Here is a 15199-nt window from a genome sequence, read left to right as displayed (position 1 = left end):
CCACTTGGCATCCCCTTGCTGCATATATTTGCCAGTTTTTCAACATCGTACGATCAAGTCCATTTTAAAAGATTAAAATTAATTCTTTTAGATCTAGATCCGTATATAAGCCCCGAAACCACTATTGCTATTGTTCAATAAATTCCGAATTGCACTTTCTCCTCCTCCTAATTTATATTCATTTGAAGTCCGAGCTAGTGTCGCATCGCCCTGCGCCAGGCGTTTGACTCCGCTTAATAGCTTTCGGCGCATGTATGTGCACGTATGTACATGTATGTATTTGATGTAAGAGATACTCGGGCCGAGCGAAAAGTAAATATATACATACAAACATAAATCACAAGAAGAGCAGGCCTCGATGTGGGGTAAGGGAAAATTCATTGACGACAACATACCCAGTTGACGGTAAATCACTCAAGATGACATCTATCGATGGGCCCCGCCAGATAAGAAGCCTTTCGTCTCGCTTTCGCACTTTTTACAATCAACCCGGGCCTGCAAGCCAACCAAAGGAAGCGACGACGAAGCGCGGGGCGGAACCCAAGCCCAAGAAGATGAGCAGTGATTCCTTCAGAGAGGCAACAGTGAAAGGGACACAATCATGAAGGCTGCCAACTTGACGTCAGTGCAATTTAAAGCACAACTTCTGCCGAAATGTGGAAATCGAACCGAATCTCCGGAGACCGAACGAACCCCAAACCTAATCCAATTTGAGTCTCTAGCTGGACTGGGCCCACATCGATGCTGGGACTGACTTTGACATGGCCACAGTGGGTGTGACTATTAAAAAACCTCTAACTCGCAGCAGTATATATAGAAGTCAATTCTACAAATTAAGATACACTACGTTATCCGTTTAAAATGCTTATAACTTGTTCAAAGGAATGCATATTTATGATTGTAGTCCACACATAGAGGGGCAGAAAACGCGCTAAGTGCTAAGTAATTATTAAAATTATTTAATTATTTAAATTAGCATATACTTCCAGAATGTATGATTTCTCTCCGACGCACATGACGTGTGTGAAACTTTTAGCTGAACTTCAGATAGGTGATTTATTGGCTGCGAAAAATGAATCCAAGTTGATGGCAAAGTCTGAACTTCGGAGTGAGGGTGAAGGAGACACTTCGCGAGTGAACACGATGTGTAAGGCTGACTGAGTGAGTGCCAAACTGATGCCATCTCAACAGATGTGGGGATAAATGCAAAAAATTGAAACGCCAAAGTGAAAGAAGAGGGAACCGATCCAGGCCTAAAGAGCAACTTCGATAAGCGTGAAGTAAAGCCAAGATGTCGAGGGGACCGCGATATATCACACGCAACATTATATCAATCCGGAGGAATTGCCGATGCCAATGCCAATGCCGCGGACTACAAAAAACCGATGATGGTCGAAAATCGCCTTATTTCTTTTTTCTTTTCCTGCGCTTACCTCGTAGCTGTCGCTTTGACAATTTACTGGCCGAAACGCCGAGGGAGTACCATTCGAGTGGTACACCAGAAAGAAAAGGCCTTCGTACGGTTGACTCTCACTTATCTGACGGATTCCTCGATACTTTCCTCACATGCTCAGTCGACAACAATAACTAACTTTTCGTGCCTTTCCACTTTTGAAAGCTCAGCAATCCATGTGGGGTGTTGGGCTGTAGAGACCGGTTGGGGCCCACAGCACCACAACCCTCGAAAAAATGAACGAGAGCATGAATAATATTTATGAGGATGAAATGTTCCCAAATGCGACATAAATATGTCCGCAACACCCGCACATGAGACGAGTGCCAGCCAGAAATGCGTTGAGCTGCCGAGAATCGGGGTTTCGGGTTTTCAGGATTGGACCATCGCCAGTGAATCCGGGGATGGCTTCCCAGGGGTGGGCCAACGAGGAGCGTTCTGAAAGCAATGGCAAGTTGTAAAGCTTTGCAAGCGGGATCAGCGGGACTATGTGACAGAGTTGGGAATGAGGCGCATCACATGTGCAGTAATTAGGAACTGGATACGGGGCGATATGGTCCTCATAAATTTGGATTTGGGTCCATAATGGGTTTCAACATTTTATTCCACATAATTGAGGCACCCATACTTACTCCTGTCCTTAAGCCAACACGTTTTCATTTTTAATTGCTGCAGTAGAGAGACACGTGGTTTGCACAATATTTCCAAAAAAAGCAAAATGTATGTCTGCTATGGCCTGAAAATATACACTTCTGTTCTACTGGCAGACAACAATCAATAACTTTTTAAGGGTTGCTATAGAAAAAACCTCGACCCAAGTAAAACAACCCCCAAAAGCTGATGGATTGCTGTCACCAGAAAGAGGAGAGATTCAGCATAATATGGATGAACACAATTCAAAATTAGCCGAGAGTTTTAGCCTTTTGGAAAATGGAGTTTTTAAGAACAGACCGCCAGTAGGAACTTCTTATAGATAAGCAAAAATCGATTCGGTAATAGTAATGCTAATAAAAAAAAAAAAAAATCCTTGCAAATTACAACAAAATTATTTTACGTTGTGGTAATACGCATGTTTCGATTATTACATGATATATTACGGTATTTTGTTTCACTATTTTACCTAGTGTTACCTATTAAAACATTAATACACCAATATCGTTATCAGTATTTATGATGCATTAAAATTAGAAGGTACGTTTTTGTGTCCCTCGTGGTACATGTGCTTAAATCAAATTCACTTCTTAACGTTCATTCTTTGTTAGAATACATTATTTGCCTGAAAACCTCGATTTTATGCAACCACAAAATACATTCAGAGATGCGTTTGCAAGTCACAGCTGGCGTAGAACCACTGCATTTATAAATTGTCTCGTTTAGGAAACTGACATCCAGTGGCCGAAGACTGAAGGCTAGAAAGCTAGGCTTACGTGAAAGGAAAAGCCGCGATCTACCCGTCTGAATGTTTGTTCATACATATATGCAAATGGCAGTGTGTGCGAAACATAAACATAAATCACTTCGATACTCGATATCGGCCAAAAGTGGCAGTCCACCGCACGCAACGAAGACGCTTGATTTGGAGTTCTATGGAGCTCATGGGGCGGCTGCGTTTACATCAATTAATGGATCTGTCGTACCTTGCGTAAATTTGTCGCCAGTCGGTCCAGTGTTCCTATCGTCTGCTCCCCACGACCATGTCGGATCGGAAGTCTTAATGCCGATACCAGATTGACTTGACCTGCTTGTCAATCAAGTCCGATCACATTGGCAGACATCGGAATTCGCTTCAGCACCGACTTCGACTTCAACTTCTGATTCCACATGACTGGGCACACCTGTCATAATCAATCACAGCTCGCACCGCGATTTGAATGCATCAATTATCATTTCGAGCTGGACCGTGTGAACAATCTCTTGATATACACTCCGCTTCAAGTTGTCTCATCCGGAATTCGAGTTGTAACTATTGATCGACTCCGTCTCCGCACAGGTATCAAGTACACTTACAAGTACTTAAAACCTGAACCAGTTCGAGTATATTGGCTTACACTAAGATTCAGCCTGCTAAACTAAGAAAGTACGTTTTTTTTTATTTGCTAAGAAATCAATGAGAAATCATATTTTGTCAATTATCTTTAATATACTTGCAGGAACCTTTTAATCAGAATGGGCTTGTCTGCCCACAGTTACTGGGTGTTCTTCAATGCATATTTGGGCAATTTGTTAAATAAAAAATAAAACTTGCAATTTATTGCGTTGATTGATTGTTCCCTCTGTCAACTTCTACTTGACTTCTCTTCAAATATTCTGCCATTACAGATACAAGAGGAAGAAAACATAGAACTCTTCCTACAGGCCCTTCTCTGATCAATTCTTCTTTCGCAGCTGGTTGACAAGAAATTTATATTAATTTATTACAGTTCAGATGACAGAGAATTAAGCGTCAGACAATTTATGGCCTTGATGCCAGCGTATAAAGCGGGCCAAAATGTGGGTATGGGGCAGAGAATCATTTATGTAAATATCCATATCATGTGCGCCTCTTTCCCCGACCCATCATTTGCTTAACGCTGAGTGAATTTATTTATTTTGCCAGGCCACACCACAGTCATAAAGCATATCAGTCAAGATGTGATCTATCCTAAGCGACAAGGACAAGAGCTACTCGGTTCCGGAGACAGAGAAAGCGTGAGGAGGCCATTCAGAGACAGCAACATTTGTTGCGACAGCTTCTTTCTTTCTTTTTCGTCAGCGACTGTCGCCAACTTTTGGCACTCGTCCGGAACAGTCCTCTCATCCACAACGCTCTGGCATAAAGTTGTCGCTTTATTTCGGTACAGTCAAACGCCACTCAAAAGACACGGACTCACACACACGGTGGTGCTGGTGTTGGTAGCATCGTCATTAGCAAAAGAGCTGTTGGCAGCTTTGTCGCAGCCTCCGCTGTCAAAAATTGATTTACCGTTTTAATTTCAAGTTAAAAACCTGTCAAAAATAAATCATTCAATCCACTCGTCTCCATTGCCAGCCATCCCGCTCTTCCGTCAAGCTCTCGGTGGTGTTTCCCTCTCTTTCTATGCATTTTAACTCACAAGGCAGTGACCCAGTTGGCAACTCTCCCCATCTCCCGTCTTTTTGCGCAGATAGTTTGCGCAATTCATTAAGAAGAATCTGAAAATGGGGATCGGCGGGGGCTCGTTAATGTCGAGCATTCTCATTCATGAAACGGTCGAGTAGTCCGCCTGTGTAATTGAAGTCATAGACGACTCTGACACTTTTTAATTATGTCACTAACTCTGCAGCCTCGGACACAGGGGCTGAGTATTTTGACGCGCATGCCATAGCTTTCAAAACTGCGGGTCAGGATAAACCTTGCTTAAAAAGATTGCAACTGAGTTGGCAACGCATCCAGTTAAATACAAAAAAGTTAATAAATTTACAAACAATTTCGATTTTTACATATATAGAAGAATGGCAAAAAAATAGCACAATATAATATATAACTTTACAAATGCTTTCTTCTTTCGACGCTTTGTTCAAAGCATGTTTATAACTTCTATGAGCCATACTAACTTTGCTTATTAGTGTCCATCAAATCAATATATATTAATAGTTATTAAAAAAATATAATTGAAGGCAGCTCATAGCTCAAGCTGAACCCCAACGAATTAACCATAGTTTTGCATCGATCCGAAACACGAAACTGTGACTTCCACAGCGATCCACAGGGAATAATCTTAATTTGAAATCAAAAGTCACGATACAGGCACTTGCAGAGACTGGCGGCTAAATTGGATTAGAAGTATTCATGCGCTCTTTTGGCACTGCAAGATGGAAGATGATTCTCTGATATCTGGGAGCTCTGAAAAGAGCTGGTAAAGCTGGAAGCACGCATAAAAGGGACAACTAGCGTCATCCAGCAATGAAACTTCAACAAGCAACAACCGAGAAACCACAAGCAGCGACAACTACGACAACAATCGAGAAATGGATGAGCAGCCGAGGTAAATAAATCAAACTGATTTATAGTCACTTGAGGAGTCCAACGGGCTCGAAACAATGGCACTATTGAAAAAAGGGGTGTCAATATGGTGGGAAGTCCACGCGTGACAAATCAAATGAGAGGTGGACGGACAGCGGAGCAACGTCACCAGGGGACCTGACAAGCCAACTGCAGGATGCACTTGCCGAATTGGTTGGCGACAATAAGCACGTTGACTGATTAAATTGCTTCGAAGGCTGGCAGGTTGATGGTGACACATCTACAACCACTAAATGGTCGAGTTGAACCGAACGGACTGACGTCGGTTGGACAGCTGACAAATGATACTGAAAAGTGATTTCCATATAGTAGGTGTGAGGCAGCGGAGCGAACCAAAACGGCTATATAGGGATTCATATGGTCGAAAACGCTTCTTCCTACCTGTTACATACTTTTCAACGAATCTAGTATCGGGTATATAAAAACGGCAATACAATTAACCACACAAAAACATCAAAACCTTTCAGCACGCTTTATCTGAACTTTCTTGCATTTTAAGTTTTGTAGATCTGATGGACAGTCTCTATAGGCTTGAAAACTCTGTTGTTCCAATTACAGTTTCAATATCAGTGTCTGACAGTTCTTATGGTTGCTGGGTAAAACCGTGGGTAACTTTTCTATACCAAACTAGACTCCCAAGGTATAAATAGAATGCACCTCTTCTCCAACATATTAATGTCCCAACAAACATGTAGGAAGAAAAGTTGATCTATAAAAGATAAAAAATGATTTTGTGGAAATTAAAAATGAAGTAATACTACCATAGTTAAATCTATTTGTTGCCTTGCCAAAACGCGCTACATTTCGTTTGTCTTCTCTGGTGCTCGTCGTATCTTTGTTGCCGTGGCATTTATGGGAAAATCATGAGGTTCCCTGCTGCACTTGCTCAGGAGCCAGAATTGTTCCATAGTAAATGGTCTGTTTGGATGTGGTTCCCAAAAAGTCCAAACACACATATACCACTCATGGCCATGCCGCAAAACGCATTGGGGGTGTGTCATTGGTGCATCCGTGGATGGTAGAGGAGCGTTTTGTTTTTGGCATTTATGCATGCCACTAAATCTTGCTCACTCACTCAAATGTGTTTCGGTCTGGTTTTTCGGTCCGTGCCCAAAGGATGCTGCCGAAATTAGCTTAAAAGCCGACTACGGAGACTTTGGAGCTACCAATGGCATCCACATAAATTCTCCCCGCATACCCCAACCCTTGACCAAAAAATCAAAATCGAGTGCAACGTTTTACCAACTCAATCACCCTGGCTCTGGTAATTATTTTGTGACGCCAAATGGGAGGCTAACGGCCACGGACTCCCTCCTGAAACCCCCGGCCTCCTGGCCACAGGACTATGTTCAGTCCTTTGACCGGGCAATCGAGTTTTTGGTGCAGCTGATGCTGCCGCAGTCGACTCGTAAATATGCACGCATGTCCGGACCCATGTTCCAGGGGGGTTGGGCGACTTTCGGTGGACTGCAGTGGTGTGGGGGCGGGCAGGCCGTACCGGGAGCAGCTATTTATGCGCTTTATGCATCGTGCGTGTCCTGCCCATTTGGTCGCCGTTGTGAAATCTGTGCGCCAGATAAATTCCAAGCCCAAAAGGTTCATGAAAATGCAATTTTATTTTCTAAAAACATAGACGCACATTCCAGCGCACTCGGACGACTGAACACATGCCGCCCACAGTGTACAGCCTTCAGAAGGTGTCCTCCTGGCCGGGAGTGCGAATCGGATCGGATGCAGAATTGGATTGGATTGAGTTGGGTGGCTTAGTTGTTGGGTTGACCAACACCGCTGTTGTCCAATCGGGTATGAAATGATGCGTTTTAAGCCAGGACGACTAATCGGCAAAGTCGGATTGGTTTGGTACGGTGGGTGTAATCAAGAACTTATCAAGTGGAATTGGAAGAAATACTGTTATACACAACTGAATCAAAGCTCACAGAACACGAGGCAGTTCATCAGATCTTTATTAAGATTTATTTGAAGTTATAAATTTATAGATACCCCATACCTTAGAGCTTAATGGCTTGCATAATTCACGACCCACCGTGCTTCATTTGCTGTGGTCTCCGCAAAGTCACCAATTGAGTGCAGCTGGCCGGCGCGCAACACGATTGACGATTGGAACAATCCTGTGAGCCACAACACACACATGGGGTAGGCCAGGACACTCCTCTGGTCATCATGGCGGCTGCGTTGCCGGGCTCCTAAATATCGACAATCAATGACAGTCACTTGTCCTGCAAAATTAGATTTACTCCATGGAGCATTTTCAGCGCTTTATGGGCCAGTGCAGTGGAGTGCGGCGGAGGCGAGCGACAACAGAGGAGGACAATTCCCAAGCGAGGAAATTGGAAAAACTGCTAAAGGATCTGGCCATAATTTCATCCTGGTCCGCAGTATAGTTGCAGCATTTGCGAATTGAATTCGATGGTCGGACCCTTTTGCAACGGGGAATCGGCTGCGTTAAAATTGAATTTGAATTGAATCCAGCTAGCGGAAGACAAAACATACCTCGCTTAATTTTGCCAGGCAAACGTCCTTTGTAGCGTTATGATTTCATTGTATCTCTTCCTTTGCTATTTGGCTGAGAAAATTGCACATATCGTGGGAGAGCATCTTATTTGGAAGCACGGTTCCTGGGGACATTTTTTGAATATGTTCAAATGCTAATATGGATTTTTGTCTGTGTTACAATAGATTCGGCGCCAGATTCAGGCATGCTTCATATTATTGTACCAATATCAAGTGTCTTAGATTTGTGTGGAATCCTAGAGCTCTATTAAATGTATTAGCCAGTGTTATAAAACCGCAATGCAAAATGTGTTTCTTGTTCATATTTTATTGAAAAGATCAATTCGTTAATCAATAATGCTAAAATGTACACCGTCTCAATTTCATAAATTAATGCACATCCCTTTTTTCTTTCTTTGCCAATCTTTTCAATTAACAGTCTTTTCCAATGGCATGGTAGAGTAAACCATGTGGCTGCCCTTTGTTTTCTTTTTAGACAACGTGTTTTAATGGCTCGGCAACGGGAGCTCACCCAGTCTGCCGAGCTCCCATGGCCAACATCCCGAGAACGACTACATCAACAGAACTTTGACGGCCTGTGACTCCGGATGCAGGGTTTCAGAGCTTCGGTGATTCGGTGTTTCGGTGTTTTGGTGTATGGGCCCCATTTAAAATCACTTTGCGGCTTCGCCCTGCCCGCGCGCTCTGCATAAATAAGCGGCATTGAGGTTGAGGGGTGAGGTTCGACTTGCCCCTCCCATCCCGCCACCAGGCACCTGTCGTCCCTTTGGAGGACTCACTTGCATCCCGTCATTTGCTTATCCTTTGGACGGACTTTCGGCGTTGATTGATGGCAACTTTTGGAGCCTGGCGCAGACTAAGTGGCCCGATGGTTTCCTCCCTCGATAACCTTTATGGCTGCGGCTGGTGCTAAGTTATGACGTGTTAATAATGACGCATAAGCACAGAAGTTGTGGGCGTCACCTGTCAGAATTTAAGTGACGCATTCGAGGCCGAAGGTCGATTCATTTATCGGAGCAGCCACAGATGGCGCCCTCCGAATTGGTTGGTTGATAATCAGGAATTGAGTAAGCTACACAACTAAAAATTGACGGAATTTAAAAAAATATTACCAACTTCAATTACCTAAATAACTTATATTTCAAAAATAAATTATGGTATTGGAAATGAAAAGGGACAGCAAATGCTTTTTTCATTTAAATGGACGCTTTAGTAATAATCAGGCCCTTTTTGCGAAGTAAATCCGCGATTTTCGACATGCATGCAATCAAATACAAATAGTCGGTCCACGCCCACCAGTTCTCATCTTTTTAGAAGCCTGCACAATGAAGATCCGCGATGCGATTACTAAATAGTGATCCTCTGGTGTCGTTCGAGCATTTCAAAATATTTTAATCATGGATTTTAGTGGATGTGAAGATTTATGGACATAATAATAACAAATTTGCTAATTGATTTATTGTCGAGTGTATAAACACCACTCGCTTAATTTATGCCGCTGCCGCCTGAGTGTTCCTTCCTTTTGTATTTCCTTTGAACCAGCTCGGAGTCAGCGAATTCATGCACTGGAGGAGCAACCAGTGAGCTAAAGCAATCAGGCCGGGCATCGAACGACGAGCACTGGGCGCGCATTTTGGGATGGGATGATGTACGACGAATGTCCTGCTACAGTCGCACACACACACTCACACACACTGGTGCGCAAACCGTTCATTATAAAGGAGTCAGGTCGTCAGGTGAGCTGAGCGAGAGACAACGCAACCGCAGGCAATCACTGGCAGCAGGCAACACAAATTAATTATTAATCAACGGGAGAAGACTCTGAAGGAAGGGGGACCGTCACCCTCCCCTTCAACGCTCGATCCGCGATCGTCCAGCCGCGGGAGTGATTTATGCCCTCAATCCCTGCTCCCAGAGCTAACGAATCTCAGAAGGCCAGCCCCTATCCAAAACCCAATGCCAGACCGAAACCAACTGACAATGTTCCGGCCAAGATGGACGATGCCGATGGACGGCGATGGAGATGAAGACTAAGCCCAAAGTCAAGACGAAGACGAAGGCCATGCAATCATGCCCGGCCAACAGATCGCATACAAGGTCAAGCACTCAAGCAAAAATGCTGGTGCTTGATTTTTAATTTAATTTTAATTTTTTTTATATATTTTTTGAATACTTGGCCTTAAAATCATTTGAAGCTACTCATTTTGACAGATTAAAACGTCCATTGCTTTTATTCGCCATTTTGGGTACTTTCACATTCTTGAAACGAGGACTTTCCACATTGCCTTTAATTAGCAGATATCAATTCAAAACAAGAGAGAAAGCTATAGTCGAGTTCTGGCTATTAGATACCCGTTACTCAGCTAGTGTGAATGCGTACGCGAAATTTCATAATGTTTCTGTGATTTCGATAGATATTGGAGAATAAAATGAGAAAACATTTAAAAATTGTTCCAAAGTGTGGGCCTGACCGGTTCGGCGGATTTAGTGAGCGTGCCAAAAATTTTTTTGCAAATCGATAGAAATTTAACCGACAAACAAAATTATGAAAACATTTCGAAAATTGGTTCAATAGTGTGGACGCGGCAGTCTTGTGAGGTTTTTGGGCGTTAAAGTGGGCGTGGCAACATGGCTCAACAAACTTGCGCTGCGTCTTCGGCTCTAGAATCTGTATGCTGAATCTCAACCTTCTAGATTTTATAGTTCCTGAGATCTCGACTTTCATACGGACAGGCGGTCATGGCTAGATCGACTCGGCTATTGATCCTGATTAAGAATATATATACTTTATAAAGTCGGAAACGCTTCCTTTTGCCTGTTACATACTTTTCAAGGAATCCAGTATACCCTTTTACTCTACGAGTAACGGTTATAACGCTCCTCGACTATCACATACTCGTTGATGAGCAAGTGGGAATACGAAGGGCAACGGATATGCTTCATTTGATCTAGTACTTTTCAATCTAGTATACTTATGTACATATGTATATCCACTGTCCTAATGCTCCTGATGTAAGGTAGGGTAGCGATGAGTCGTGTTTCACGCTAGGTTTCGGAATCTGAGTAAAATATTGAGAAACTGTAATATATAACCAATATTTTTCGTTGGCTATAATGACTGCTGCAGGGCGTCCAGCAAGAAGACTCCGCCGCTCTGTGAGCCTTTTGGTTCCACCCATATCAGTCAGCCCCCAAGTACGTCAGTCAGTCAGCGAATGAATGTTGTCCATTGGTCCGGAGTCAGTCCGCCCGTCCGACTCTGACTGCCCATCGCACATGCAATGGCCGCAGCATTATCATTTGGGATACTCAGATCTCGGCGGGTCGAATTCAGCTCGCGGTGTCCAGGGGCCGCGCGGCGGATTGAGGAGATGGAATGGGGGCCTCAAGTTGCACCACAGACACTGGGCGAATCAGAAATGCCAGAATTGAAATCGCAGTTTAAATCATTCTCGGTGGAACTGCTGCTTCTTCAGCGCCTCCTCGCCTACATGGTGCCCAGTCACAATCGCCTCAAATCTCGAATAACAAATCGCATAATTACGGGGAAGCGGCTGTCCATTGCGTACTCTCTCGCTCCCACTCTCTGCCATTAGTGCGTCCCGCTCTACTCTTATGCCTGGCAGCCAAACGAAGACGAAGGAGCGAAGGCTCGAGACTGCGATGCAGTTCGGATATGAAATATTTTAGCTAAATGGCAGCCAAAGAAACAAAAATGTGGGATTGAAGCGTATAAATCAGCGGGTATTCGCTCCGTTCCCCTCCGGAGCCAACCTCTCACTTCGGTCCTTTGGATACTGCATCAATATGTGGATGTGCAGCGGCTGTGTGGTGTCTTTGTGAGGCATGAAATCAACCTGAGGCGATAAATCGAAAAGATTTTTGCGCTGAACACGCAATTAGTTCTCCCCTAGTGGAGGATTCCAATGACACGGAAAAATGGTTTTGATTTCGCAATATAAATGGATTTGCCGATGTCCCCGATTTCTATTCGCACAACTGAATGCTGATAATACAGAATAAGTGGGAAATGTTTTCCTGTGATTACACGATTAAGACATATGTACATATAGTAACGTTATGTTAACGTTATTCATTACAGAGGAGAGTCCTTTTCCCCATCTGGTTGTTTTACCGTTACTAACGGATTTCGTTACAAAATAATATTGTATGTCCATATGTATATATGTAAATACATACCTGGCACATAAACGGAGTGGCAACTACAAAACACATTCTTCAGTTTAAAATATTTTAAAAAGAGAGTAAAAAAGAGTAAAAAGAGTAGAGTAAAAAAGCTAGACAGAAGCGATCCGAATATTCTTTATTAGGATCAATAGCCATCTCAATCTTTCCGTCCGTATTAACCTCGAGACCCCAATAGACCTTAACCGTTAAGTATTATAGCTCGATAAATGTACATATATATGAATAAGGTCACTAAGTGCAATCAAAAGAAAAATAGCAAATCTCTGGTGTGTTTCGAACTTAAAAACCACTCAAATATTCGAACTTCTAGAGAGAGAAGAGCGAGAGAGCTCAGTTGCACAGACGATTTCAAATTTCGAACTTATTGTGGGAGAGAAGCATCTCGTCGCGTGCGTCGTACGTTTGCTGGTGAAAAGTGCGCTGTGAATTAATTTTTATTATACAGTATATTTGTACAGTTTGTTCTATCGAATTGAAATGAAAATACGCGTCACCAACAGCGTTAGAGCTCTGCACTAATGAGTAGAAACTATTTCCTTTAATCCAACCTTGCAACTGGCAATCCGATCCACAGGTTAGTAATATATACCCCAAAATTATAAAATAAAATGAACATATTTATGTTTCGACTTGAACTAAGGTAAATACTATTGAATTATTGTTCGGTAAATCCATTTTGGTTGCTTTTATCTATTAAATTCATGGCCTGCTTGCATGCCAACAAAAATCAGCTGTTCTGGTTGTTTGTAAGGTCAGTGGCGCACATCTCAAGAAGGGGTTGAAACATTTTAGCCTAACCATTTGAAGGGATCTATGAGTGGTTAATATTGTACCTATATTTCCTATATTTTGTGAGTACGTTTAGAACTAATAAATAAATATTTCGTTGTTAATTACTGTAAAATTTTATCACATTTGTAAGTAATAGTTTTCTAGTTCGAAACCCTAATCCGAACGCCTCTGTCTGTTTTCGAAAATTCGACAAGCGAAAGAGCAAGAACAGTTATTGTCTCGTGAGCACGAGAGCGCGACCGGTTTTTATTTTCGCTCTCGCCCGTTTGAGTGATTTCGAATGGTGAATGAGTGACTTCGAATTTTATTGGTGAGACAAATTTAATAAGTGTTGTAAAATTTGTTCTTATGTCGCCATTTCTGAAAAAAATTTTATTTAACAAATTAAATCGGAAAAAAAATATTAAAAATAAAAAATATAGGTAAATCGGCAATGCGTCCAGGAATACAGAGAAACGAAAAAATTTCACCTTTGTTAAGTTTTTTCGAACATTTAACGTACATGTACATGATTTAACATATTATTATTTGATATTCACAAAATGTTACTAGGCTTGCATCTCCCTAAATATATTATTTTTATTAAATAAATAATTAAACGGAAAATCTTGTTTTTTTCTATACCTATTACATGTTGATTAAAAGGATACAATTAGTTAGTTAGTTGCAAAGTATGTTACAGGTACATAGAGAGACCCCGTTGGTCCGTTTGATGGTCGAGATCTCGGAAACTAAAAAAGTTGAAATTTTGAGCTTTCAGGGTTTTTGCTGAATGTTGCCCACTTCAACGTCCACAAAACCGCTTAAAAAATGTATTCCCACAATTTTACAAAAAGTTTTAAAATATATATATCCGTATAGTAAAATGGTATACTAGATTAATTTAAAAGAAAATTTTGATATACATATTCTTATGATTTACAGTTTTAATGGTAAAATTTTTTTTATAATATCATTAGGTATTTAATTTCAAACAATTCAACAAATTTGTCTTCAATAATTTCGAAAATATAGATTAAAACAACATAATAGGCAGATATCCTGGTGTTCACTGAAATAGCTGTGCTATGAAATAATAGTAACAAAAATCATCTTGACTTAATGTGTTAATTAGAGCCTAATACTGCCTCGGTTCGATAGCCTTTGTTAGCCAGCACAACCTTACATCCACGCGGCATGGAGTCCACCAGGTCCTGCCAACGTTTGGGGGGAATTTTTGACTATGCATCCTGCACAACTTGCCAAATCTGAGCCTTAGACGTCGGTGAGTTCTTCGACACATATTGTTTAACGTGTGGGGGGAGGTTTTCAATCGGGTTTAAATCGGAAGATGGTGCTGGCCACGGCATTACATCTATTCTATTTTGGGTGAACCAATTCTTAGCCGATTTGCTCGTGTGTTTTGGATCATTATCCTGTTGGAATAACCATTTTAAGGACATAATATATTAAGAATATGACAGTAAGACATCACTAAGTATGTTGACATACTTAGTTGGCGTTTTGGTCTATAATACCATAACTCATATGTTATGGAATCATACTATTGCACTGTGGTCCTGAATTCGAATTTTTTTGGCATAAAGTCTAAAAATAAAGCTACAGGATTGAAACTTTGTACATTTTGTTGTTAAATCGCAAATAGTTTGTACAATTTGGAGTCCGTGCGACCACGCCCTCTCTTGCCTCCCATATTAACTACTGGTATGACTCAGGAGTCAACGAAATTTTATTGTTTTTTAAATATAATAAATGTGTATAGATATATTGTTTTATGAATAATCGCCCTCTTCTTCTTCTAGTTCTACATTATAATTTTCCGAATCTGAACTCGAATCAAAATCAGAATGTGAATCCAATATTTTGTCTGATTTATCAGGTTTAAAATCAGATTGTATTTTCAAAAGACTTATACTGCCTTCGGTAGTGGTGTTTTCCTATTTTTTCAGTCTCCTTCTTTTAAACAAATTGTTGATAATAGTGGGTCCGAGGAATCAATCGCTCTGTGGAAAATATCACTCATCGTATAGATTCGACTATTTTTCCTGGCATGTAATAGTCGGTCCCTTTTGTAAAGTTTATTTCGGGCTTCATTCGCATTTTCGCCTAGGCATCCAAGTAGAGCCAACGCGGAATTATTGATTTGAAATCCGCGGACAAGTACTTTATGG

At 41.6% G+C, this 15199-nt stretch overlaps 1 protein-coding gene across 3 annotated transcripts in view; it reads left to right on the top strand.

Annotated features, from left to right (window-relative positions):
* Window positions 1-12558: 12558 nt before the first annotated feature.
* LOC6733095 (zinc finger protein 585B) overlaps window positions 12559-15199 on the top strand; it is a 35480-nt gene continuing 32839 nt past the window's right edge. The window contains exon 1 of one of the 3 annotated variants that reach the window (XM_002080136.4): window positions 12559-12810. The gene's annotated coding sequence lies outside the window, so the exon portion shown is untranslated. The remainder of the gene's footprint in view (window positions 12811-15199) is intronic. The other 2 variants (XR_005543436.2, XR_005543437.2) reach the window with 2 other exon arrangements.

The sequence above is a fragment of the Drosophila simulans genome, chromosome 2L (assembly GCF_016746395.2).
Source record: "Drosophila simulans strain w501 chromosome 2L, Prin_Dsim_3.1, whole genome shotgun sequence".
Classification (NCBI taxonomy): domain Eukaryota; kingdom Metazoa; phylum Arthropoda; class Insecta; order Diptera; family Drosophilidae; genus Drosophila; species Drosophila simulans.
The sequence above is the reverse complement of the archived record's forward strand: the minus strand, read 5'-3'. Positions and strand labels throughout refer to the sequence as shown.